This window comes from Ambystoma mexicanum, chromosome 3p (genome assembly GCF_040938575.1).
Source record: "Ambystoma mexicanum isolate Mex_15411 chromosome 3p, UKY_AmexF1_1, whole genome shotgun sequence".
Classification (NCBI taxonomy): domain Eukaryota; kingdom Metazoa; phylum Chordata; class Amphibia; order Caudata; family Ambystomatidae; genus Ambystoma; species Ambystoma mexicanum.
In genome coordinates this window covers 759,930,452-759,955,194 of record NC_090925.1, presented here as the reverse complement: position 1 = coordinate 759,955,194, position 24,743 = coordinate 759,930,452, and the positions used below count along the sequence as shown (strand labels likewise).

Here is a 24,743-nt window from a genome sequence, read left to right as displayed (position 1 = left end):
CAATTGCAAAAGGCCATCAAAAAGTCTCTTGATGATGAGATTGGCATGGATAAAAAACATCTGTTGGGAGTGTCTACACGATTCAACTTTGATGCCTTAAGCTTCTAAACTGGAAAAAAGAGAGAATGTCATCTAGAGGGGCAGTACAAGGATCATAATCGCACACTAGCATCCAGTGACCAAAATGTTTCCATTTGCTTTAGTGCTGCTGCTAAAAAGACTGCTTCCTAGTGGCCTGAATAACAGCCTTGTGACCATATTCTAATAAGATTAGCCTAGGACGCCATAAACTAGCATTTTGAGAACCAGGTTTTTAAAGTCATCGACTGATGGGAGGGGCGTAAAACCTGTCCCCACCTGTTGGCTTAGAAGGTCAGTTGATTAGGGGAGAAGAAACGGCCCCTCTTTTTCCCCCCACACACAGCAGATCTGAGAACCAAATGCTAGTTGGTCAATTTGGAAGTACCAGAATCAGAGAGCAGCGAGTAATGCTCCGATATTTCAATAGAACACTTATCAGGGGAATGGGAGTAAAAGCATACAAACTCCTATGATCCCAAGGAATCTGTAAGCCGTCTCCCAAGATTGTAGACCTTGATCCTTTCAGAATGAGTAAAAGTGACATTAGTGTTTTTGTCTGGTGAGGAATAGATCCAGTTCTGCAGTCCGTAAATTGCAAAAGATCTCCTGTAGAATTGAATGTCTCAGTTCTAATTTGTGGTTGGAATGAGAATGGGGACTGAGTCGGTCTGATTCCTCAGAGTTCCCCAGCAAGATTAACAGCCTGGCTGATTAAGTGATTTGAGACTAGCCCATGCCCACAGATGAAATGGTAGGGGGCAGGCTGCATTGTACCACCCTGCTTGTTAACATAAAACATAGCCGACAAGTTCTGAATGACTGGCGGAAACAATTTCAGAGCCTTAAATATTGCCAGCAGCTCTACAACACTTATGTGTAGAACTACTCGACACCAAAACGAGTGCTTTTGAAGATGGTTCAGAGTTGCGGCCGAGAGAGAGGAGTCAGAGGTCATCCCATGTTGAAAGGGAGGTTCCTAAAATGGGGAACCAACCAGAAGGTTCCAGTCGGCCTTCCCTCATTCTAGAACAGACTTCCACTCGGGCACAATAAGAATCTTGCCTGAATCCTGGTTCCTGGAAGAAGAGAGATGCAGGTACAGTTACCTCGTTTTTAGCCTGTTGAATGAACTACCAGAAATGCTTGACACCATGAGTCTCAGAAGGCTTTCAAACCAAAAGGGGTGACGTCTGATGAAGTTCCAAAAAATGATCAACAGTCATCTTTATAACTCGAACTCTCCAATATTGAGAAAACATTCCCGATCCCTGAGCTCCACAGGAATCCAATGAACTTGATCACTTAAGTGGGTGTGATGCAGGACTTTTTCTGATTGACAGATGGGCACAAGTATGTCTAGAAGTTCCTCCTGAGCCAAGTGAAAAGACTTGGCTCGGATAAGCCAATTGCCTAGATGGCATACATTACTCACCGTAATCGTATTTCTGATGCTTGTATCTGCTTAGATTCACATGCTACACATAGGCCGACATATAGTAGTAGTCGCAGAGCATTGCATGACTTGTTTTCGAAACTCAAGGTCCCTCAGATTGTTTTGTTTCTGACATGAGGGTGCATGAAGTGTTTGGACAAGTACAAGAAAAATAAGGTAGAAAGGTAAGATAGAAAACATCTATGCACCTTTAACTCCAGGAGGGGAGGAACGGGGCACATGTGAATCTAAGCAGATCCAAGCATCAGAAAAAGGATTAGAGTGATTGATGGGTTCCATGTCATTTTATTGCGGGATGAAACAACAATGGGTTTTTCTCCTTGGATATTTCAACGAGAAAACTCATAGTTTTACATTTTTTAAATACATTTTAGGGGGCCCTTCCCCCGAAACCCACATCCCCTTTAATTATTTACTTATTCCCTAACACCCACACCCTATCTACATTTTTTTAACCCCCCCTACAAAATTCGATGAGTATTCTCATTGAAATAACAGAGAAAAACCCTGCGTCCTTTCATCCCACGATGAAAGGACGTTGTACCAATTAATGTATGCCTTCCGAGGCTTGTGGATCTTCTTAAATCACATGCTATGCATAGATTATCGAGCAGTACCTGTAAAGAAGGTGGTTTGTGTGAGCGTACATCCGCAAATGGATGTTTTTATACTGCTTGACCCACCTGTGAATCTGCTTTAGAGTGTGCGTCTAGGCAGTAATGCGGAGTAAAGGTATGAATGGGACTCCAAGTAGCAGCTTTGCAAATTGCTTCTACAGGAACATTTGCAATAATGTGCCTCGTGTAGAGTGGGATCTTGGTGTAAAAGGTAAAGTCTTTTTTTAAAGTGAGTAGCAAAGCTGGATGCATTTGACTACCCATCTGGAGAATGTGTATTTAGAAACATGATCTCCTCCTCTGCCAATTGCTATAGAAACAAAGAGCTGATCTATTTTCTTTAGCAGCTCAGTTTTGTTTATGTAGTACAAGAACACCCTCCTTAGACTTACGGCATGGAGGCTTTTTTCTGCTGAATTTGAAGGCTATTAGAAAAAAGTAGGAAATTCAATAGCTTGATTAACATGGAACTTGGATATGAATTTTGCTGTAAACCTAGGATGTGTTCTAAAAGGACAACTACCTTGTCCTTGTGGATGATAATGAAATGGTCTTGTACTGAACGTCCCTGCAGCTCACTGGCTCTTTTTATGAAAGTGACAGCTACTAGAAAAGCAATTTTGTAAGTTAAATGCTTTAGACTGGCTTTGTGCATAGGTTCAAAGGGTGGACCTATGAGTTATACAAGTACAACATTGAAGTTCCAAGCCGGTGGTGGATTAGAAATGGACGGGTATAGTCTTTTTACTCCCCCATGAATGCTTTGATAACTGGTACCACAATATCTTGCTTTTGGAATAAGTGTAAACAGACGTTACTGCTAAGTGTACTTTGATTGAATTAAAGTCTAAACCTGAATCTAGAAGATAAAGCATATAGCGAAGTAGGTGTAATAGAGAACAGTCAATTGGACTCAAGTTGTGTGACCTGCACCAAATTACAATTGTTTTCCACTTTTTAAAATAACAGTGTCTTGTCCCAGGTTTATGTGATTCTTTAACCCCTTAACTGCTGAGGGTTTTCCCTCGCAGTGCTGAGCCCTTTTTTGGACATTTTGATATGGCAGCATTCAATCCCTTGTAACTTTTTTGTTACAAGAGATATCCCGGCCAAATGTGGACGCTTTTCTTCCCACATGTGGGCAGTTATAACACCACCAAGGATTAGTGGTTTGATGTAGGGAGGTGTGAGACAGTAACAGAAAAGTGATCAAATATTGTATTTTTCAGAAAATGTCAATAAAATTATGTACAAAGCAGACCGTTTTATTTCTTGCAGGGGGCTAGGAACTAATGATTTGAGGTTCTTAATTCAATATTTTCCAAGCTTTTAAGAAAAGGCTGAACGGAAACAAAAAAAACATTTTCATGAGGTAGGCAATTTTTCCCCCTTTTTTTAGGACATGATTGGACGGAACGGAAGAGGAGGGTAGGAAAGCTCAATGGGAACACAGAAAGGTATACAGTTCAGCAAAGTAGAAAAAATTCCAAGTTCAGGAAGGGGTAATTTGCGCAGGTCAGGCAACATCTATGTAACTACAATTGCCATAGTTTGGGGAAAAATTGGAAAAGTGACAGAAGGTTTCTTACCTGTAACTCCATTTCTCCAGTGTTGGAATCTTTCATGGATTCACATGCTGTGAATATTTCCCCATCGTCAGGCTGGGAATCCTAGGTAACTTTAATTTAGCATTTTCCTATGGAAAACCTTGACACCTTAGTGTCCTATCAACGTCCTTTTTGGGTGCTTTAGGCCCCACCAATAGGACGTCTGTTATAAATAGCCCCGCCCCCGCGGCTTCCCTTCAGATTTTAACCTCCAAAGTAGAGGGAACCTGAAACCAGGTTTGCCTGCAGGGGTTGCCGGTGGGTGCATGTGAATCCATGAAAGATACCAACGCTGGAGAAATGGAGTTATAGGTAAGCAACTACTCCCTTCTTGGATCTTTCATGGATTCACATGCTGTGAATAGATTACATAGCAATACAACCAATGTGTGGCAGTGTGACACAGGCAAACCAACAAACAGTACCTAATCGCATACATGAGACAACAAATCCAGTAAGTAATATAGCACAAAGAAGAAAAAAAAACAAAGCAGCAGGGCCTACCTTATTGGAACAGGCGTTGGAGGACCAAACGCCCCACCTGCACAACTTCCACATGCTCCAGACAGTAATGCCTGGTGAAGGCATGCATCACCGCCCAGGAGGCTGCCTGAAAAATGTCCACCAGCGGTATCCCAGACAATGCCGCTGACGATGCTGCGGACAGCGTAGAATGAGCCTTTCGGAGCACCCCACAAAGGCTTGCCAGATTTTGTGTGACAAAATGAAATTCTAGAGGAAATCCAGCGGGAAAGTCCTTGCTTGGAGATGGCCTGCCCCTTGTTGGGCGGCCCATACGCCACAAACAGCTGCCGTGACTTCCTGAAGTCCTGTGTGCGATTCAGATAAAACTTTAGGGCCCTCTTGCCGTCCAGAGAATGCAGGGCCCTTTCCGCTGGCGTGGATGCATTAGCAAAAAACAAGGGTAAAGCAATAGAGGCAAGTTTGTGAAATGCTGATGGCACTTTCGGGATAAAGTGCAAGTTAGTGGCCAGGAGAACCTTGTCCTTCATAAATCGTAGGTAAGGCGGGTCAAAGACCAGTGCTTGCAATTCAGACACCTGCCTGGCCAAGGTAATCGCCACTAGAAAAGCCACCTTCCATGAGAGGAACTTCAAGGGAGCCGTCGACATGGGTTCAAAAGGAGGTTTCATCAAAGACGAAAGGACATCATTAAGGCTCCACACCGGTGCAAACATCTTCACCGGAGGAAATGTCTGAAAAAACCCCTTCAGAAAATGTTTCAAACGATCACTAGACAGAGGAGCAGCATGGCGCTTTCTCGTGAACCTAGAAATCGCCGCCAAATGCACCTTAATGGACGACAACGCCAGGCCCCTTCAGCCAAGTGTAACAAGTACGGGAGGAACCTGCGCTGGAGAAACATTCAAAGGTTCAACCCCCGGATGACCCTTACACGATTCACAGAATCTCGTCCATTTATGGCCATACGAGACATTCGTGGAAGGTGCCCTCGCTGCCTCCAAAATTCGTCGACAATTGGATATTCCTAAATGACCAAACTCGGAGTGGTCAGGAGCCACGCCGCCAGGCTGAGAGACGCCCGATCGTGAGGCCACACCCTTCCCTCGTCCTGAGACAGGAGACCCGGATCCGCTCCCAACCGAATCGGCTCATCCACCGCCAGATGAGGGAGATCTGAGAACCACGTCAGACTGGGCCAGAATGGGGCCACCAGAATCACTAGGCACTGGTACTTCCGAATCCACCGGATGGTCCTCCGAATGAGCAGGAACAGAGGAAACGCATACACGAAGAGACCCGTCCACGGGAACGAAAACGCCTCCATTGACTCGGGATGAGCCCCTCTGCTGGCGAACTCCAGACACTGCTCGTTTTCCCTCATAGCAAAAAGACCCAACTGAGGATGCCCCCATCGCCGGAAGATCCTTGAAACGTGCTGCTCCTTCAGCCTCCTCTCATGCAGCTGACTGGCATCCCTGCTGAGCGCGTCTGCTTGAACATTCAGAACTCCGGGCAGATGGAAAACGACAATGCTGATCCCTTGAGCTATAGCCCAATGACAAACGTCCTACGACTCCTTCTACAGGAATCTGGAATGTGTGCCCCCCTGTTTCCTTAAATAGAACATTGTGGTGGTATTTTCTGTTAACACCCTCACCACCGATCCGCGGATGTGCGGAAGAGACGACTTTAGGGCCCAGTGCACTGCCGTCAATTCGAGCACATTCATGTGTAACAATCTCCCCCGAGACCACAGGCCCTGCACCTGTGAGCCGTCGAGGTGTGCCCCCCCCACTCTACCTGGGAGGCGTCTGCCACAATCGTAAACTGGAACTCTGGCTCCAGCAAGGGCATCCCCCTTACAAGATTGGTTGTGCACGTCCACCAGCGAAGGGTGTCCACCAGGCTTTTGCCGACCACCAACTTGTCTGACCACAATCCTCGACTCTGCGACCATCTGTCCGCAAGGAACTCCTGCACTGCCTCATGAACAGACGGAAATTGGGCAGAAGAGGGATACACAATGCCATGGCCCCCAACAGCAAAATGTAACCACGGACCGAGACCACAGCGCCCTCTTTCCATTCGCTTGGCCCGCAACTTTTCCACACGCTCGCTGGAAGGCTTCACCAGATTCTGCCGGGTAAGAAACTGCGCCCCGAGAACCACCAACTCTCTGGACGGCGTCAAATATGATTTGTCGAAGTTGACAGCAAATCCCAGCCATTGCAAAAGCTGCATGGTCGCCACAAGACTCTTGTGCCCTTCCCTGCGTCGAACCACTCACCAACTAATCGTCCAGGTAGGGGTATACATGAAGACCTTCCCTCCGGGGGCAGGCCGCAACCGGCGCCAGACACTTCGTGAACGTCCTGGGGGGACAACTTCAGGCCAAACGGGAGGACCCGAAATTGATAGTGTTCCTCTCGGACCACAAAACGCAGGAACTTGTGGTGCTTCCACCGCATAGGGTTGTGAAAATAGGCATCCTGCAAATCGAACGACGCCAGGAACTCGTCCTCGGCTGCACTGAACGGATGACATCTTGAACTTGAGCCGTTGCAGATTCTTGTTCAACGCCCCAAGATCTAGAATAGGCCTCCACTTGCCGTTGAGCTTTTTCACGACTAAGTACCGATAAACCCCATGGCCCCGTTCCTCCACCAGAACTGGTTCTATTGTCCTTTTTCTAGCATGAGAACCGCCTCTTGCCGCAGGATTGGAAGATGCAGCTGCAGTACATGCACCGGTGGAATAGGGACCGAAGGACGCCGTAACTCCAACAAGTGGCCAAGGCGCGCCGTGTCTAGCACCCAGCGATCTGATGTTATCTTTCACCACTTGGCGACGTCGATGGCGACCCTGCCCCCCAGCCGATTGTCCCTATGGCAGTCATTGTTGAGTTTTAGTTTGCTGCCCCCTAGCCACCGAGGACAGCAAACTCTTCTTTTGCTGAGCCTGGTAAATCCCGGCCTTTCAGCGCCGACTGGACAGATCGCAATACCCTTGAGATGAGTAGCTGGAGCGCCGTAACCTCAATGTCTGGCGGATGCAAACCGGGCATTCTCCAAGGCTTCACGGAAAGCTCGAAAAGAGCAAAAAGAGCACCCACCTTGCAAGGAACCCAAGGATTTAGTGGTTTGCAAGGAACCCAAGGATTTAGTGGTTTCCGTATCCTCTTTCATCCCTTTCAGGGCCTCATCAATTTTCCCGCTGAACAAGTGTTCGCCATCACAGGGCATGTCGATGACCTTATATAGGATCTCTGGGCAAAAGTCAGTGCACTTCAACCAGACCTGCCGCCGGAGCACTACTTGTTATAACGAGGTTGGTGATAATGAACCCAACAGATACAGAAGGAATTTCTAAGGTTCACTTAAAGGATACAGACTGGTAGTTGCAAAGGATACACTCGATGTCTTCTCCCATCTACTGTTGTCAGAGGTAGAACGTAGTGTCTCAAGAGAAACCTAACTAATGTCACTCTCTGACTAGTAAAACCCACAGTCAAAGAGAGCTATTAGTGAGAAGGGCAGGAGTGGATAAGATTCACCAGGCTGTCGATAGAGAGTGGACTAATTAGAAGGCTATTGTTACAAAAGGACAGTAAGAACCTATGTTAAATACACTAACCTGGAGGTACAGCCACAGGCAAGTCCCAACAATGTCCGATGAATCCAAGGAGAAAACAACGACAAGGAAAGGGTAGTGAGGAATCTAACCCGGGCGGAACGAGGGCCACACTAGAGTCGGGTTGGTGCACACAGGTAAGCATCCAAAGTTCTGTGCACTTTGTAGTAGGAGGAAAAGAAAATCTTTATCCAGGAAGACAAACCCTTTACAATAGTTGAAGGTCCAGTTGAGCCCTGATCAGGAGTGAGTACAGAGACTGTCAGACTAAACTCTCCTGCAAATAGGATGGAGGAAGTATATCCAGAATGGAAATAAATGTCTACGGAAAATGACAGAGTACTGAGGTTAATAGTATTGCCAAATTGGATGTATATGGAGTGGAACTCTGCCGAGTGTTGATTGCAGTCAGTGGAAATTGCTATGTCACGTAGGAACGTGGTGGGGCTCCGTCTTGGAACGAAGCAACAGGTTGAAGAGCGTCGCGTAGGGGCTCAGTATAAGGCTGCGTAAGAACGTGGAAGAGAGGAGTAGCTCTGAGACGAGCTGGGAATTTGCCCGAAACTGCGTATGAACGCGGGGAAAGGCAACCGCTTCTTGGGATGAAAAGAAGAGTGTCTGCGAAGAACAGCAGAAGCAAGCTCCGGAACGCAGATACCAAAAACGATCAGAAGCGCAGCTGTAAGGCATCAGCCTCATTAAATAATGTCAGCTGACGTGCACCTGACCAACGCGATGACGCGTACGTTGGTCATGTGACGCAAGCTCTCTCAGTAGTGTCTCTCGGCCAATTTCCATTGAGTATAGAACGGCCTGGCCGTTCTGAAGACTGAGGATGCCGGGAAATAGGAGCGTTTGGGGCAAGTAACGGACCCTGGGGTGGCAGTCATGACACTACTCCATTATTTATCTGTTTAAAACCTGACTCCGCCAGGTCCACAGCAATATTTATGCTGTGGTTGGAGGCCTCCTCCCCCTCACGCACCAAAAGCATTGCTTCCTTTCGGTGTTGCTCCGGCAGATGTTCAAGAATCGATGCCACATTTCACGATCATATCTGGCCATGATCGCCAAGGAATTTGCAGCCTTCACAGTCGTAGCCCTTACCGTCAAAACCTTTCCAAAAGCGTCCTGCTTACTGGCCTCACTGTCTGGAGGCATAACACATTTATGTTGGCTCCTGGCCTTACGGCTGGCAGCCGCCGACACCACAGACTCAGGCGTGGGCTGTGACACCAGGCATTTAGGGGTAGATTCCGGAGCCTTGAATTTCTTTTCAAGGCGACCCTTCACAATCGGTTCTGAAAACGGGTGGCGCATCGTGCGCAGGCCCCCCTGCCACACGTGGTCGAGAATCGGCACAGAGAATACCGCCTTCCTCCGTTGCCCATATGGTCGAAGAGGAAGCAGTCCTTACATTCCTCTTCAGGTGCCAGTCCAAACTCCAGACATGCTTTCGACATCATGGCGTGGAACGCCCCACTATCATCCGGAGGCGATGGATGAGCTGGACTACAGGGCTGCTCCACTTCCGCATCCCACGCATCATCTCTCGTCGGCGACGATACTGTAGACAGGGTGTCCCGCAGAACACACTCAGGGTCTGAATCGGGTGGCTCGCCTTCTTCAGGATGAGACCGCGGATGGCCCAACCCCAACGGCAACGGCAATGGCAACCATGCCAGAGGAGAATTCATAGGCGCCTCACCAGGCAACACCTCAACCACCGGCACCGCCGGACTCAGAGGAGAAGGCAACCTCGCATCCAGTTGCCCCAACAAAGATTGAAGCATAGACAGCACTTGCAACGACAGCAGAGATTGCGGGTTAACCAACAGATAAAGGGGTCGGCCCAGCCCCATTCCACTCTACGTCGAAGACCTCACACTCTGCAGACCCAGAGCCGACGGGTCAAACTCTGGCTCCTGTTCCTCCTCCATTTCCGAAGAAACGGAAAACGTAGCTGGAACTTGCTGCAAAATGTTCTCAGGAAGGATAGACTCAAAGGCGGTGGACTGCCACGCCCCACCAGTCGTCACCATCCCTTCCGATTCCATCTGCGACGACAACAGCAGCGGACCACTATCCGTCAGCACCGTGGACGGCGCCAATGAAACCACCGTGGACGACAGGACCGTTGATTGCAGCACTACCGTGGACGACGGAACAACCGTCGATGAGCTCATTGTCAGAACCACGATCCCTGGCTTTGATTTCTTAGGAAGAACCCGACCGGTGCTTCGAAGACTCCTGGCTGGACGATGACGTGTGATGATCCCTGGAGGACAAGTGCTGCGACGAAGACTCCTTCGGCTTTGCCAGGACTTTCTCCGACACAGTAGACTTCTTGGGCCTATCACCTGACCCCTTGGATTTGTCCGACCGGCCATGCTTGGACAACGAAGAGCTACTCATCCTCTTCGACTGATGCAGCCTCAACCAAGACGTGCTTCCTTTCCCCACCTCCGACGCAGGCAATACGGCCTGATGCTTCTTTGCAGGGGGTTCTGCCAATGCAGCTCGGCGATGTTCCGCAGACTTCTCCGCTCTTCCTGAAGACAGGCTCCCCTGGGCCGAACCCACCTCAGAAGCTGGGTACGTGCCCTCATTAAGCCAACATATGAGCCGGCGATTACGGTCTTTCAAGGTTTTCTGCGAAAACCCCTGACACATCTCGCAGGTATCCGCCGAGTGATCAGGGTAGAGACAGTAAAGACAGTCCATATGACCATCCCCTTCGTACACCACCTTCAAGCCGCAGGTAGCACAAGGCCAAAAAAAGAGACTTCTTCTGGGCTACAGACGACATCCTAGCCCACGAACCAAACGCATGTGCAAAAACACGAAGGAACACGAGGTGATGCCAACCATTTGGAGACGGTTGAAATCTGAAGGGAAGACGCAGGGGCAGGGCTATTTCTACCAGACATCCTATTGGTGGGGCCTAAATCACCCAAAAAGGACGTTGATAGGACACTAAAGTGTCAAAGTTTTCCATAGGAAAATGCCAAGTTAAAGTTACAGAGGTTTCCCAGCCTGACGACGGGGAAATATTCACAGCATGTGAATCCATAAAAGATCCAATGGACATGTTTGCACTTGAACGGTAATGGCTTCTGTGAATATCGAGAAAAGCAATGCACCACTACATCCCCCCCCGATCCCCTCCCCGACTCTTCTAGTCAGGAAATCACACATTTTCATAATTTGTCACAAAATAAGCAAAACCACAAGCCAAAAACTGAGATACGGTACACAGGATTTTTATGCTGACGGCCTAAACAGACGTACTTAGCAAAATAAAGAAAATGAATGTGAACAATGGCAAGCATGCACTTTTTTGAAAGAGCACAGGCAGACCTTTTGAAGGATAGGTGACAAAAGCGAACAGTACATAAAGCAGCCACTAAATGTAGGTCGCATTTGGAAAATTAAAGGGTTGTGTGACAAAGTGCAGTAGGAAATGGATGAAAACGTTATCAAAACCAAGAGAAAACAAATGTCCTACCTTCCCACATTCCCACAAGTGTCCCGATAAAAATGATACCTCACATGTGTGGGTGCATTTACATGGGAGGAAAGGGAAAAGAGTAAACTACTGGTACACCAAACGCTATGGGAAGACCAAATTTGTACTGCATTTGGCATGGGGTATTGCAGACACCAAGGAAACAGGTAATGCCATGCATTTCTGAAAAGAAGACCCCTCCCCCCCCGTGGGAATCCAACGAGGTCTCACTTGTGTGAATCGCGTGACAATTTATTACCCACAAAGTCCGGCAAAGTCCAAAATGTAGGGGAAAAAACTAAATTTTGAGACATTTGCCACCAGAAAACCACCGAAACACGTGGGCAACACATGTCCTATCTTCACACAATCCCACAGGTGTCCCGACGAAAATGGTAGCTCACATGCTTGGGTGCGTTTACTTGGGCGGAAAAGGATAAGGATCGACTGTTCCAAAGTCCAGCGGCAGTACCAGGGAGCCCTGGCAGGCGAACCTCCACCCATCCCCCGGAGGGAAAAGCTGTAACGCGGCATGGGCAGAGTTCCAGGACGGCCGTGGGAGCTGCCCCCGGCCTGGATGCCTGTCTCCAATGTGGGTCCACCGTCCACAAGTACAGCAGCAGTCTGAGGGAGCACCCCCTGCAGCGTCACCATCCCTCCCGGAGGGAAAAGATGCATCACAGCACGGCCACAGATTGAGGATGGTCGGGGGGGGATGTTCCCGGCCATGAGCGCCTGTCTCGCATGTGGGTCGATCATCCCCAAGTCAAGCAGCGGACCCAGGTATGCCCAGAAGGGTACCCATCCCTCCCCGCAGGGAAAAGCTGTAACGCAGCCCAGCCAGAGCTCCATAAAGGCCAGGGGTGCTGCCCCTGGACTTGGGCGCCCGTCTCTCATGTGGGTTGACTGTCCCCAATCCCAGCATAGGACCCAAGGAGCCCTGGCAGGGTCCCCATCACTCCCCGAAGGGAACAACTGAAACTTGGCTCAACCAGATATCCAGGACGTCCAGGAGTTCTGGGACTGGCAACAGGCGAAACAGCCCGCAGACCCAAAATCTTTTCCCTGGTGCCTTTGTGCTTATTACTGCTTCCCAGGGTTGGCAAAATGGGACCAGACTCTCAAGTTTGCCCCACACAGAAGCAGAAAGGATCTGCCCCTCCATGGGGGGGGGATTCCTGAGGGTGCTGTCCCTATAGGCATACGGTCAGCCCCCTGATGCCCTCAAGTGGGCATCTGGCAAAATTGCCCTTTGTTATTTTGCATTCTTTCGGAGCAAATGGGTGCAAAACAGCACTAATTTGCCCCCAAGAAGGCAAAATTACATTATACCATCTTGTTGCTATTTGGGGGGGGGGGTGAAGGTGGTGGCGGGATAGCCTGGAGGGGCCCACCCAGGGACAGCCACCCCTAGAAGCATATCTCTGGTGGCCCAGTGGTCTTTGTTGCTTCCCAGGGGTGGCTAAATGGGGCCAGAGCCCCGATTTTGCCCCACCTGGGAAGCAGCAAGGGTCTGTCTGTCCTTGGAGGGGAATACTAATGGGGCTCGCCCACAAGCGCGAGGTCAGCCCCCCGATAACCCTGCAAGCGCCCCACTATATGTTGCGTCATATTTATTTACCTTCATTGGGGCCAAATTGGTGCAAAACAGCACCAATTTAGCCCCAAAAAAAGGCAAAACAACATTATGAAATCTGGTTGGCATTTTATGGGGTGGGAGCTGATTGACCTGGCACCCCCCCCCCTCCCCCAAGATCATATCCCTGGTGGCCTAATGGTTCTAGCTGCTTCCTTCCCTGGGGTGTCAAAATGGGGTCAGACCCTCAATTTTACCCCCACCCCGGGATGCAGCAAGAATGTGCCCCTCCATGGGTTCTTTTTCTGGGGAGGGCTGGCCCACAGGGACAGCCCCATAATGCCCACAAGTGTGCCTTTTTTGAAGAATTTTTTTTACCTTCCGTGTGGGCAAATGGGTGCAAAACAGCACCCATCTGCCCCCAAAGAAGGCAAAACATTGGGCACCATTTATTTTGGGTGGGGGCTGTTTGGCTGGGGGATGAATTCCCTGGTGGTCCAGTGGTGATTACTGGTCGAGGATTAAACGATCCTCAACTAGAAATCTCCTTGAGTAAGGGCTCCCCTTTTCAACGAGCCCTCACTCAAGGAAATCAGGCTAAGAATGCCTGAGCATCACGCAAAAGTTTGCCTTTCATCTTCAAAATGTAATTATCATTTCCTGATGCCTGGGGTCGAGATCATCGCTGCTGCTCCCGGAGGCGGCAATCAGTGTTAAGTAGTGCAGAGGGCGAGCTATCTTGTCCTCCGCACTAGGAATGTACTGCGGATGATGAGATATCTTGTCCTCCGCAGTTATGGGGTTAAGGATATCCATACACCTTTCTGGAAGATTTAAATACTCAAATTCTATGACCTCAGGAGCCAAGCTGCCAAGCTCAGAGTCTGAGGGTATGGATGGAATGTCATCCCCTTGTGTTGGCACAGCATGTTGAAAGGGCATGGAAGGTTGATTGGTTTGCACATAGCTAGTTTGAGTAGGTGTGGAAATCATGGTTGTCACACCCTCAGTAGAGCTATTGGGATTAGTGTGACTTGTTCATGGTGCATCTTGTGCACTTTCAGGAGTGGTGTTGGTGGAAAAGCGTAATCACATTTCTCTGATAAATTCATCCACAGGGCGTTCCCCTGAGATCCTGGTTGGAGAAACTTGGATGCAAAGTCTGGGCATTGTGCGTTTAGTTTTGTTGTGAACAAGTCTAGAGGTGGATGCCCCCATTGGGTGAAGATTTGGGTGAAGATCTTGCTTAAAATATCTTTGTGTATTTGCCACTCGTGTTATACGGGTAGCTGTAGACTTCTGCTCAGAGTGTCTGCTAGTGAACTGTGTTCCCTTGGAACGTGTTGTGACACTTGGAACATATTTTGTTTTAGTGACCACTTCCAAATCTTTTGGGACAACTTGGATAGACTTAGAGAGTGTGTCCTGCCCTTTATGTTTGGGTGAAACATGGCAGTGGTACTGTCTGTGAGGACTATAGCTGTTTTCCCCACTAGGTGTTGTTGAAAGGCTAGCAGGGCTTTAAGGACTGCTAGCGATTCCCGCGTTTATGTGGTTCTTTGCTGTTTGTGTCCACACGCTGTGCGCAGTTGTTGGGAAGGAGCTAGCTGTCTTTCTTCATTCCCAAGCGCTTTACAATTAGGCAAGACTTCTGTTAACTGTTTTCTAAGCACTTCAAGAGTCCAGGGGGAGGAGGGTCACTAAATGAAGATAGTTAGTCTTTAAATATAAGGTGCAAATAACAATTAGCTGGATACACTTATGAATGTTATTGTATGTAGTTTTAACATCTCAAAGCACAGTGAATGCAGCCTGTGCTAAAAATAGACTACAGGCACTGGCTTGTGTTGGCTAGCTCTGGCAGAGAGCACGAGGTAACTCAGCAGCAGTTCCCTGTCCATCAAAAGCCAATGGAGACTAAAAGATTCAATGCACAACATATAGAGTACTAGGGAAACAAAGGTTTTTTTAGGAGAATTACTGGACCAGATAAAATATAAGAATATTGAGTGAAGTGTTGAGAATATGGCAGGAAGGTGTGTTTATATATACATGTTTATAATATAGCAAAATGATGAAAAATGAAGCGACAATGTATTTTTGCATAGGCTAGCATTATGTTAACAGAACCCAGCCAGGCAAGAAGGAAGACTGCAGAATCCCTTGAAAAGGCAGGGAGGACAGTTTTGGATGAGCTGTGCGGGTATCCAGTGACCAAGTCAAACAGTATATAAGGCCCCTGCGTGGCATCAGTCTGCAGGAGCCAGCCATGGAAGACAGAATGCTGGTCGGGGGCCAGAGTCCTCTGCCCCCCACCCCCCAACCCCCATCTTTTTACAGATTAAAGTTTGTTATCCTTGCAAGATGAAGACTTGTGGCCTTAATTCCCTAGAGGGGTGCAATTACTCTGGTGTGAGCATGATAAGGGGTACATGTATTTTAGGGGTACCCCTGCAATTTGGGCTGCCTTTCACAGTATGAAGGTAATGAGCTCCCCATCCCGAGAGTGAGGCGTCTGTTGTGAGAGCGTTTTGTACTGGTAGGTTGCAAAAAGGTTTCCCTTTTAACATGTTGTCTTTTGTCCACCAGCGTAGAGACTGTACTAAGGTTAGCAAAACCACCAATAGATCATCCCACTCTTCACTTGTCTAATACCATTGTTTCGCTAGCCACTCTTGCATGAGGGCACATTTGCAGCCACACGTGCAGAACAAGATAAATGCATGAAGCCATCATCCCAAGTAGACACATTGACGGGTTACCTGACGACCGGCTATGTAGTGAGGTACTTGAAATAGCATGTTTTGTACTCTCTCGTTTGAGAGAGACTAATTCCTCTAGAGTCTATATAATGGCTCCCAGGAATTGTTTGACTTGACTGGGAACTAAACTTGATTTTTTCTCATTGATGGAGAACCCCAATTCGAACAACAGACTGAGTGTTCGTTGGGTGTTGCGCTTGCAACTTTGTGGCATCGCCCCTGTTATGAGCCTGTCGTCCAGGTAAGGGTACACTGGGATTGATTCTCTGCGTAGGTGCGCTGCTACTACTGCTAATACATTCGTGAACACCCTTGGCGCTGATTAAATGCCAAAGGGGAGGGCTTTGAATTGGTAATGATCGCTTGCGTTTTTGAAGCGTTGGTAAGTAGGTATTTTCTATGCGTTGGCAACATTGAAATATGAAAGTATGCATCTTTCTTAGCCTATATTGCCATGAAAGCCCCATTTTAACAAATGGATTACCTCATGCAGTGTTGTCATGCAAAACTTTTGAGGTGTGGCATATGTGTTTGCTGGACTCAAGTCTAGTACAGGGCGCATAGTTAAGTCTTTCTTTGGCACAAGGATGTTTGTTGAATAAATACCCTTGTTTAACTGGTCTGCTGGGACTAGTTTGATTGCGCCTTTCTGCAGCAGGGACTTTATTTTCTCTAGAAGAATCAGCTTCTCTTGTGGCAACATCTTCCGATGTTTTGGAGGATGGTTCTAGGGTGCGTCCAACATTATCTGCTGCATCCAAGTTCTTTTGTTAGGATGCAGCTGGCAACCTGTTTCCCCTAATGGTCTTAATGAGCAGAGATTTTAAGGACTCAGGGACAGTATCAATTTGTTGTTCGATTGTATCCCAGACGTGACGGCTATAACTGGCAAGTACGGTGGTGTTATGTGAAATCTGGGTTTGGTATGCAGCAGAGGATGCTTCCTTGCTGCCTAGAGTGTATAGATATTTTTACTCTCCTTGTCTGGAGGCACAAGGGTGGAAGCCAATGGTGTGCCTGCCCCCTTTCTGGCTGTAGTTGATACCAAGGAGTCAGCTTTTAGCTGAACTCTAATATAAAGAGTGTCAGGTGGAGCCAGCATAAATATTTTTCGATGCAGGGGTTTACCGCTCTTGTCGGGTGGGTGCAAGTAGAGATGGTTGAATGCACCTCTGCACCGATGGGAGAATTGGGTTATGGATTTTTGTGACTGTGTGCTTTTGCCACTGGGCGTCTTCTCCATGACAGGACCGCCGGCCTGTTTATCGGAATCGGGGGCTAGCACTTGGGGTTCTATAGAACCCCGATCGTCCTCGGTATCACAGTGAAAGCCGTAGCTGCCTTCGTCGGATTCCCCCGCCATGTCAATGGAGGCATAGGCCAATGTTTTGTGCGTCCATCTTTTAGGGTCTTGTGTTTGAAAAGCTTGTAAGATTTACAATGCCTTTCGGCATGATCCCATGGAAGACAATGGTTGCACACCCGGTGGGTGTCCTTCCAGGGATACTTTCGACCACAAGCAGGGCAACATTTAAAAGGAGTGTTTTCCATAGTGCAAGGGAAAGTCAGCACAACGATAAACGGGAAGTGATGTGAGGGAAATAGGCATTCACTAAAGATAAAGAGTATATGTCCACCCCCCACTCTCTCTACTGTTAAGGGCTGAAGCCCGGGGAGGGTCTGTGTAGGCCACAGTCCATCGATACAGGATTTCTCTTTGACGCAGGTAACTGGAGCCGTCCGTCGAGCATCACCAAAGATTACTTAAAAGAAGAAGGCGATGGACCGACATATATAAAATTAAAGTTTGTACTAATAAAGGCGTATAGCCAGGAATCTCCGCAACACGTGACCGACTTGGATAAGCCAATTGTCTAGATATGGATATAAGCGTACTGCCAACAGGTATAAGTGACCGGCGACTGGACTCATCAGCTTTGTGAAGCCTCTTGGGGATGCATAGTGGCCCGAAGGGTAGCATATGATGTTTAAAATAATATCCTGCTAGAGAGAATCTTAGGAATTTCATTTATGTTCAAAACATCCAAAGTCACTATACATGCTGCCTGTGTCCTTGCGCATTCAGGGTTCTGAACATTGTGCTCAATAGTTGTATGTGAGAGGTAGTAATGGCAGATCCTCTTCTGGAACTGTCAATGTGGCTGCTTGAAGATCCAGGTTCAAAGTAGGCCATAGAGCGTTATAATTTCTGTATCTATGTCCAGACCAGCATTGTTCGGATTGAAATTCATCAATTATTTGATCTCACATGCTCTTCTTTTTGTGGTATTCAAGAGACCACCTTTCGGTACCCATCACGGACAGGCCCTGCAGTGAATGGCCATGCTGTGTGAAGCGTTGACAAACTCGTGTTTCTTTTTTGTGGTTCAATATAGTGCTTCTATGCAGGTTCATTCGATGACATATCTCCTTTAGCCATCTCACCAACATACTTTCCTTGTTGGCATTTCTGACAGTGGATGAGGTATACCACATTGGAGGATTTGCAAGTCTCCCTCTCTTGTATCTGTAATGTTTGGGTCTGTGGGGTTGTTACAGCTTATTTAGTGCAGATGTGTCAGCAGGTTTTGCATCCCCAAACATTGCAAGGGGATGAACCCTGTGTTTTTTGTTCTTAAGATGGGAGAAATGTCCTTCCGGCGAGGGACTGTGCTAGATTATTCAGTTGCTTGTATGCAATTGGAGAGGTTTACTTTAAATGTCCCTTATCTCCAGCTTGATTGTAGGTCATTGACAATTCTATTCAGTCGTGTTAGTGCTGGATGATGCGTGAAAACCTAGGGTGTTCTTTCTGTGATTGCACTGCCTATGTATTAAAAGATTACATTTCTAGGTATTTTCAATGTCCAATCAAATTCTCTGTCAATTTGTCTGACTGAGTTGGCCTTTTGCAAGAAGGATGTACAGAAAGTGGCAAGTTGATAATCTCTTGTTTCCTGGTAGAGAATATACATTGGCATTGGACGGCCTGGCTATAGTTAATAGATTGTTTTGTGTGACTTGGATGGAAACTTGTCCTCTGAAAGGATTTGTACTTGTTTGTGGATTTCCTGTACACAGCTGTTTCTAGGCGACTGACCTTTCCAACAGAGATGGTGTTATGTTGATGCTCATCTTGGAGCATTCAATTATGAACTTAATGCAGTTGTGGAAGCGATTTATGGAGAATAGAATTGTTTCTGGGAATCTTCCCCTTCTGTCATAATCAAGAAAATATCATCAATGTTTGTGCCCATCAGCAGATGTTTTAGTATGGATTTAATATATACAGATATGGCTATGGTTGATGTATTGACCTCAGAGATGACCGGACGGTCTGGATTCTCGGGTTTGTAGATTATTGGGAGCATTCAAAATTTCCCAGTAGTCAGATTGTTTGGTATCAGATGTTGGAAGTGTTCCCCCCCCACACTGCTTGGCACATACTTAATGACTTGCCCCAGAGTTTTTTTGTACTCCATGGCAGGGTCATCACTCAGAATATGGTAAAACCCTTGGGTCAAGAAGTTGTCTGTATGCCTCTGGAGTGTTTGTCTGGAGTGGTCTTATTGCCTTTCTTTCTTGGGAGGTATTCACCTGTATAGTTTGTGGATTTTTTTTGAGTATGTCAGACCTAACATGTTTTCTGGGACGGTCTATGTATGCTTTAATTCACCTGCAAAAATATTTCTCTAGTTCTGGGCTGGGACAGAATGTCAGTTACTTTGTGTCAAGATGGATTTCAGAGGCCAACCTACTATGGTGAACAGAGGAGACACTAAAGTCTAGTCATGCCTAACCAAGGTAGGTAGCAGAGCAGTAAGGCTTAGACTTAGGTGGGCGTTTGAAAGGGGTTTAGAACTACAATGAGTCCACACAGAACACCACCAATAGTTCCAATTAGACCATCAAGTTCAAAAATATACAATCATTTATTAGGCCTTTAAAATACACACTAAACAAATAAAACCTCCAGGCTCATATTTTCAAATAAAAACAATAAAACAGATGTACACATTCACCATTAGGAGAAGATAGAAAGCATGTGTCGGCTGTTTCAATTAAATTGACTCATTGGACACAAGCATTATTTGTCAATTTTACTTGCTCATGATCTAATGTTTAGGTCTCAGCACAAGACAGCACTACATATGCTATCTTTGAGTGCTAGCCATGTGTGACAATTACAAAAGTACATAATAAAAAAGCACAAAACACATCAGAAATATCTGCTGCCACTAGCCCATCCTGGGTGCAATTTATTTATAACCCAAAAGTAAAAGACAGGATACAAAGTATCGTAAGCCCACTTCATGTTTTAGTGCAGTTGTAAAAATACAAGAAATCTATTGAAACAGTCTCTCAGCACGGATTGTCTTAAGGGCTGATCAGTCGCCCGATAAAAATGAGTACAAAGCAAGGGAATTAAAGCATATGCTTTAATTACCCCCAATACGTCAGGTCAGGATTGAAGAAAAAGCAAAAAGAATGGGTATACCATAGAGGCCTATGGGCAGAAAGAAAAGCTTTCCTAACACTTGGAAAGTACTGATTCATCAGCATCTGTACATTTGTCACCAAAAAGGTGGATAACTGATTAGTTGATTGGTGGTAGGGCCACTCAGTGGGTTCTCAGAGTTGGTTCCGTTTAGATCATCCTTTCAGGGAGTGTCTTGAACCTATCCCGCCCCTGAAAGGGACCTTGTATGATTACTTGTAGATTACGGTGTTCTTACTCTTCTAGTGGAAGCAAACGGTTGAGGAAAGGGGTCTAATACTGAGCTCAGGCCAGCCTGGCTTTTCTTCATCACAGCAAATAGAAGTAAAAAAATGATTCCTCTCTCCAAAGAAGGAAACTCCTTGACAGCTGTGATCTGAAGGAGGTTGTTCGCTTCTTGGAAGGGGGTGCTCAGATGAACCAAAGGAAACGGGGAGGAGGAAGGGATAACGGAGGAATAGCCAAATGGAAGGCGGAAGAAATCACAGAAATGTTTCAGGAATCATCAAATGGTACACCAACCGTTAACATAGTTGTAAACTCTGCCTACCATGGTGTCGTGGACATGGACAAATGCCTTATTGTTTTTTTTTGGGTCTGGAGCTGCAGTGATAACTGGCGTGAAAAAATCCTTGATGAAGGTTCTGGGTTGCTGGAGCCTTTCTTCACAAGGGGATGTATCAGGATCCTTGTTTTTCCAGTTTGCGTGATCCACCAAACGCTTTGGTCCTTGAATAGGTGTGCGATTGCCAAGAAGGAAAAAAATCTAGTGTAAGAGTTGTGTAAGTACAGGAAAATGTTGTTGTTAAGATGTAAGCCTTTTTTTCGGCAGTTCGTCATACGTTGAAGAATGGAAGAAATCAGTACCCTCAAATGGTAGAACAAGTATTTTTTACAGTACATCCTTATTAAAGTGAAAAGCTCTCACACATGCTGAATGATGCATATCAGAACCAAATGACTCTTGAAGTGGTATCTGTGTGATGCATGGCTCCATGATATCTCAAGATACTTATTTTGCTTCAGTGTTTCTATATGAAAGCCTCCACTTTTTCTGAAAGTAGGAAATGCTCAAAATCAGTAATCCGCTGGAGGGAAACACGGGTTTTCTCGCTTGTCTGGGACTTTGAAATGTTGTTCCCTTAGAGGGAGAGGCTTACATTCCTACGCCAGATGTTTGGGTGTGGCTAGGGAGCTTATATGGCTCTCTAAATTTGTTGGTGTTGTCTGTTGAACCCTATATACCACCTCCAGTTCAACATCCACTAGTTTGGGTGGCCCTAGGCCCCTTTTTACACCACACTGCCAGCCTCCAAGGTTACGTAGGGGACTTTGCCCCAGTTTACCGTTGAAACTTCCTTCTCTTACCCAGCTGCACAGACTTCAGCCATTATTGTGAATTATTATCTGGAGCGCCTCATCCGCTAAGGCCGTATAAATAATTGATCCTGTAAATGTGAAGCACTGCATCTTCTGCTGGGCATGTGGCATCAACAGCATCAAGCTTAGCCATGAATGATGCTTGAGTGAAAGGCCATTGCAATAGCCCTTGGAGGATAGGTTAGCTTGACCCGTAAAGCTGTTAAATCGCTTGACTAGACAAAATCTTCCCTTTTCGTATGACCTAGTTGGCGCATCTCAATTGCACAAAAAAAGATTTGAGAATCTGGTCTAATGTGTCCAGGATGGGCTGGTGGCAGAAGATATGTTTGGCTCTGGCAATTTTGCATTTTACTACACAATGCCAGTTACAGTGTCATATACTCGATAGACAATGGCAGATGATTTCTGACTGTCCTTTGGCCAGTTTGCACCTTGGCCTTACACATCTCCAGAATTGGTATAATTGGAAAGCCCTTTCCTGGAAAAAAAGCTGAGCTTTCCTGGGCAAAGCAGCGGTCTGTATGTGTGGCCCCCATGTGCACTGCTCAATTGGAACGGATGGATTAGGAAATCAAGTTACAAGGAAAATGAGAGGAAACAATGAAAGAGATGAGCCTAAAGAGACACCTTTTAACAGTGGAAAACGATATGGCTCAAGAGTACACAAAACTTCGTACCCTCCTGCCTGAACTGATAGCCATTGGCCACACAATCTGCTCAGCAACAGACACTCAGGGGTTGGATGTGGACTAGGACCAGGCATCCCTACATCCGACAGGCCACCTCTTTGCTCAGGAAATCAGCAGCTTTGCTCAGGAAAGGGCTTCGCATACATGGCAATTCCAGACCTGAGAGGGCAGGAAGAAGGCCAAAGAACCATGTCCAAAGGAGAGTCGACTATCATTTTAGAGTGCTAACAACTGTTAGTATCCATTAGTAATAAATGAAAAAGTACACATGTGAAATATTCATCACACAGTAGAAAAAGATCCTCTGCCACCAGCCCTTCCGGACACACTGCATTTGTAACAAATGTAGAAAAGAAAAAGTTGCTAGGATACCAAGTAGCCTAACTACCCTTCACTAAGGTGATGTGTGCAGGTTTAAAAATACAAGAAATTCACTGTGGGAGACAGTCTTCCAGTACTGATGTCTTAAGTGCTGATCAATGTCCTCCATAAAAATTAGCACAAAGCAAGGGAAATAAAGCAAAAGAGTTTACTAACCTCCAAAAAGTCAGGTCAGCAGTCAAAACAAAGTAAAAAGAAAGGGTGTCCCATAAAAGTCTATGGGAGGAGAGGAGAACAAATAAAATATTTCCAAACACACAGATAAGGGACTTTAAACCCACAAGGGCCTAAACACTCAATTTTCCATGCTTCCATTCCTTCCTGGGTCCCATCATCATGGCTCTCTTTCACAGTAGTGCCTCGTTCTTATTGTAAACATATGCGCTCCTTGATGGGGACAGCCTAGACATCGAACCTACTGAAACTGAGTTGGCCCAAATTGAAGCAGACAATGCAGTGGACCACCACACTAGTAAACAGCAGGTCACTGGCAAGCCTCTCACCACCCACTAAGAGTGAGGGACTTCTAGTGGAAATTATGGATTCCAGAGGAAATGAGGAACTCTGGGGGTGTCACTTGAGCTAACATACAGACCCAAGTTATTGGTGTACCTGCAACCAAGATCTTTTAACCAGCTGTCCCCTATGGTCGGACCTAGAGCAATCTGATCTCAAGGAGCAGGCTATAGGACTCTTTTAACCTGAAGCCTCCTACCTTCATTCTCTAAGTCTAAATCATGGCATTTACTGACAGGCAGGTATCAACGAGATGATCACTCAGCAGTACAGGCTCATCAAGGTTTTGCCACTTTTCCGTTAAATTTGGGACGCCTGTCAAACAGGACTCACTAATGAAGCCGAGAAATTAATAGAGAATCTATTTTTCATGCAAAAAACTCTGAATGAGGGCTACTGGGAACAAAACTTAGATTGCGCCTTAGGAAAAAGGGTTATACAAGAAAATATTAATGAATGCTTTCACATGAGCAGAAAAAATAAACCTATGCAAACTGCCACCATAGTGTGTGGTGAGGTTTCTCTGTAAATTGGCCCTTAAAAAGGACAGAATCCTCCTTTGTCCATTTCTTTTCTTTATTATCTTTTTTCAATTTATTGTGTCAAATTACATGTCTGAATCTGCTTTATTAAAAGGGATATTTCTTGTTATAAGAACTGGCTAGCATTCCACTTCTGCCTCATGTGGAGTGATAGAATTCTGAACCGTAGCTTGCACCGCATCTAGATAGAAATGTGACAGTTAGCATGTGCCACACTCGTATGGAATTCTGAACCCTAGCTTGCGTTGCACCTAGATAGAAATGTTACTCTTAACATGCACCACACTTAGAATTCTGAACTTCAGCTTGCACCGCATCTAGATCGAAATGTGATTGTTAGCATGTGCCACACTCAGAATTCTCAACGTTAGCTCCTGTTGCATCTGGATAGAAATGTGAATGTCAGCATGTACTGCACCTAGATGGAATCCCATAATTGCAAGGACAGCAATGCCAATTAACCAACCAACTAAATATTCCATCCCTCTGCATACACCTCTCAAACTTTAACCAAACACAACCACAAGCCTAAAACGCAGCAATCCGCACAAACTTCACAACAATGCAACAACAAAACAAACCACACAGACTAGCACAACAGCACACGACGACTACGGACCGTAAAACACCCCAAGCCCAGCCAACAGACCCACCGGGCTGAAGCTGCCAACAGCACATCACTGCTCTCTTGCACTGTTCCTGCTTATTCCCACTAACCCACCCCCTCTCCTCCCCTTTTCAGAGCCACCAGAGCGCCAGGGGACCACTTTGATGGTGATAGTGCGCGGTACAAATGTCCTTTAACATTAACATATAAATCTGCGGTATGCAGTGATTATAACGATTCACAAAATAACTAATTTCAAAATAACGAATTTGGAAAAAAAACAAAAAAGGGGTTGGGAGTGGGAATAGTGGTTTTGGGGGTGGGGGAAAGTATTAGGAAAAAAAGGGGGCACTTGGGTGGGGGGTCCCCATAAACAACGAAAAAGGAATTCGTTATTTTGGTATTAA

The 24,743-nt window shown here is 46.4% G+C and overlaps 1 protein-coding gene across 1 annotated transcript in view; it reads right to left on the bottom strand.

Annotated features, from left to right (window-relative positions):
* PKMYT1 (protein kinase, membrane associated tyrosine/threonine 1) overlaps positions 1-24,743 on the bottom strand; it is a 747,012-nt gene that overhangs the window by 211,483 nt on the left and 510,786 nt on the right. The gene's annotated exons all lie outside the window — the stretch shown is intronic.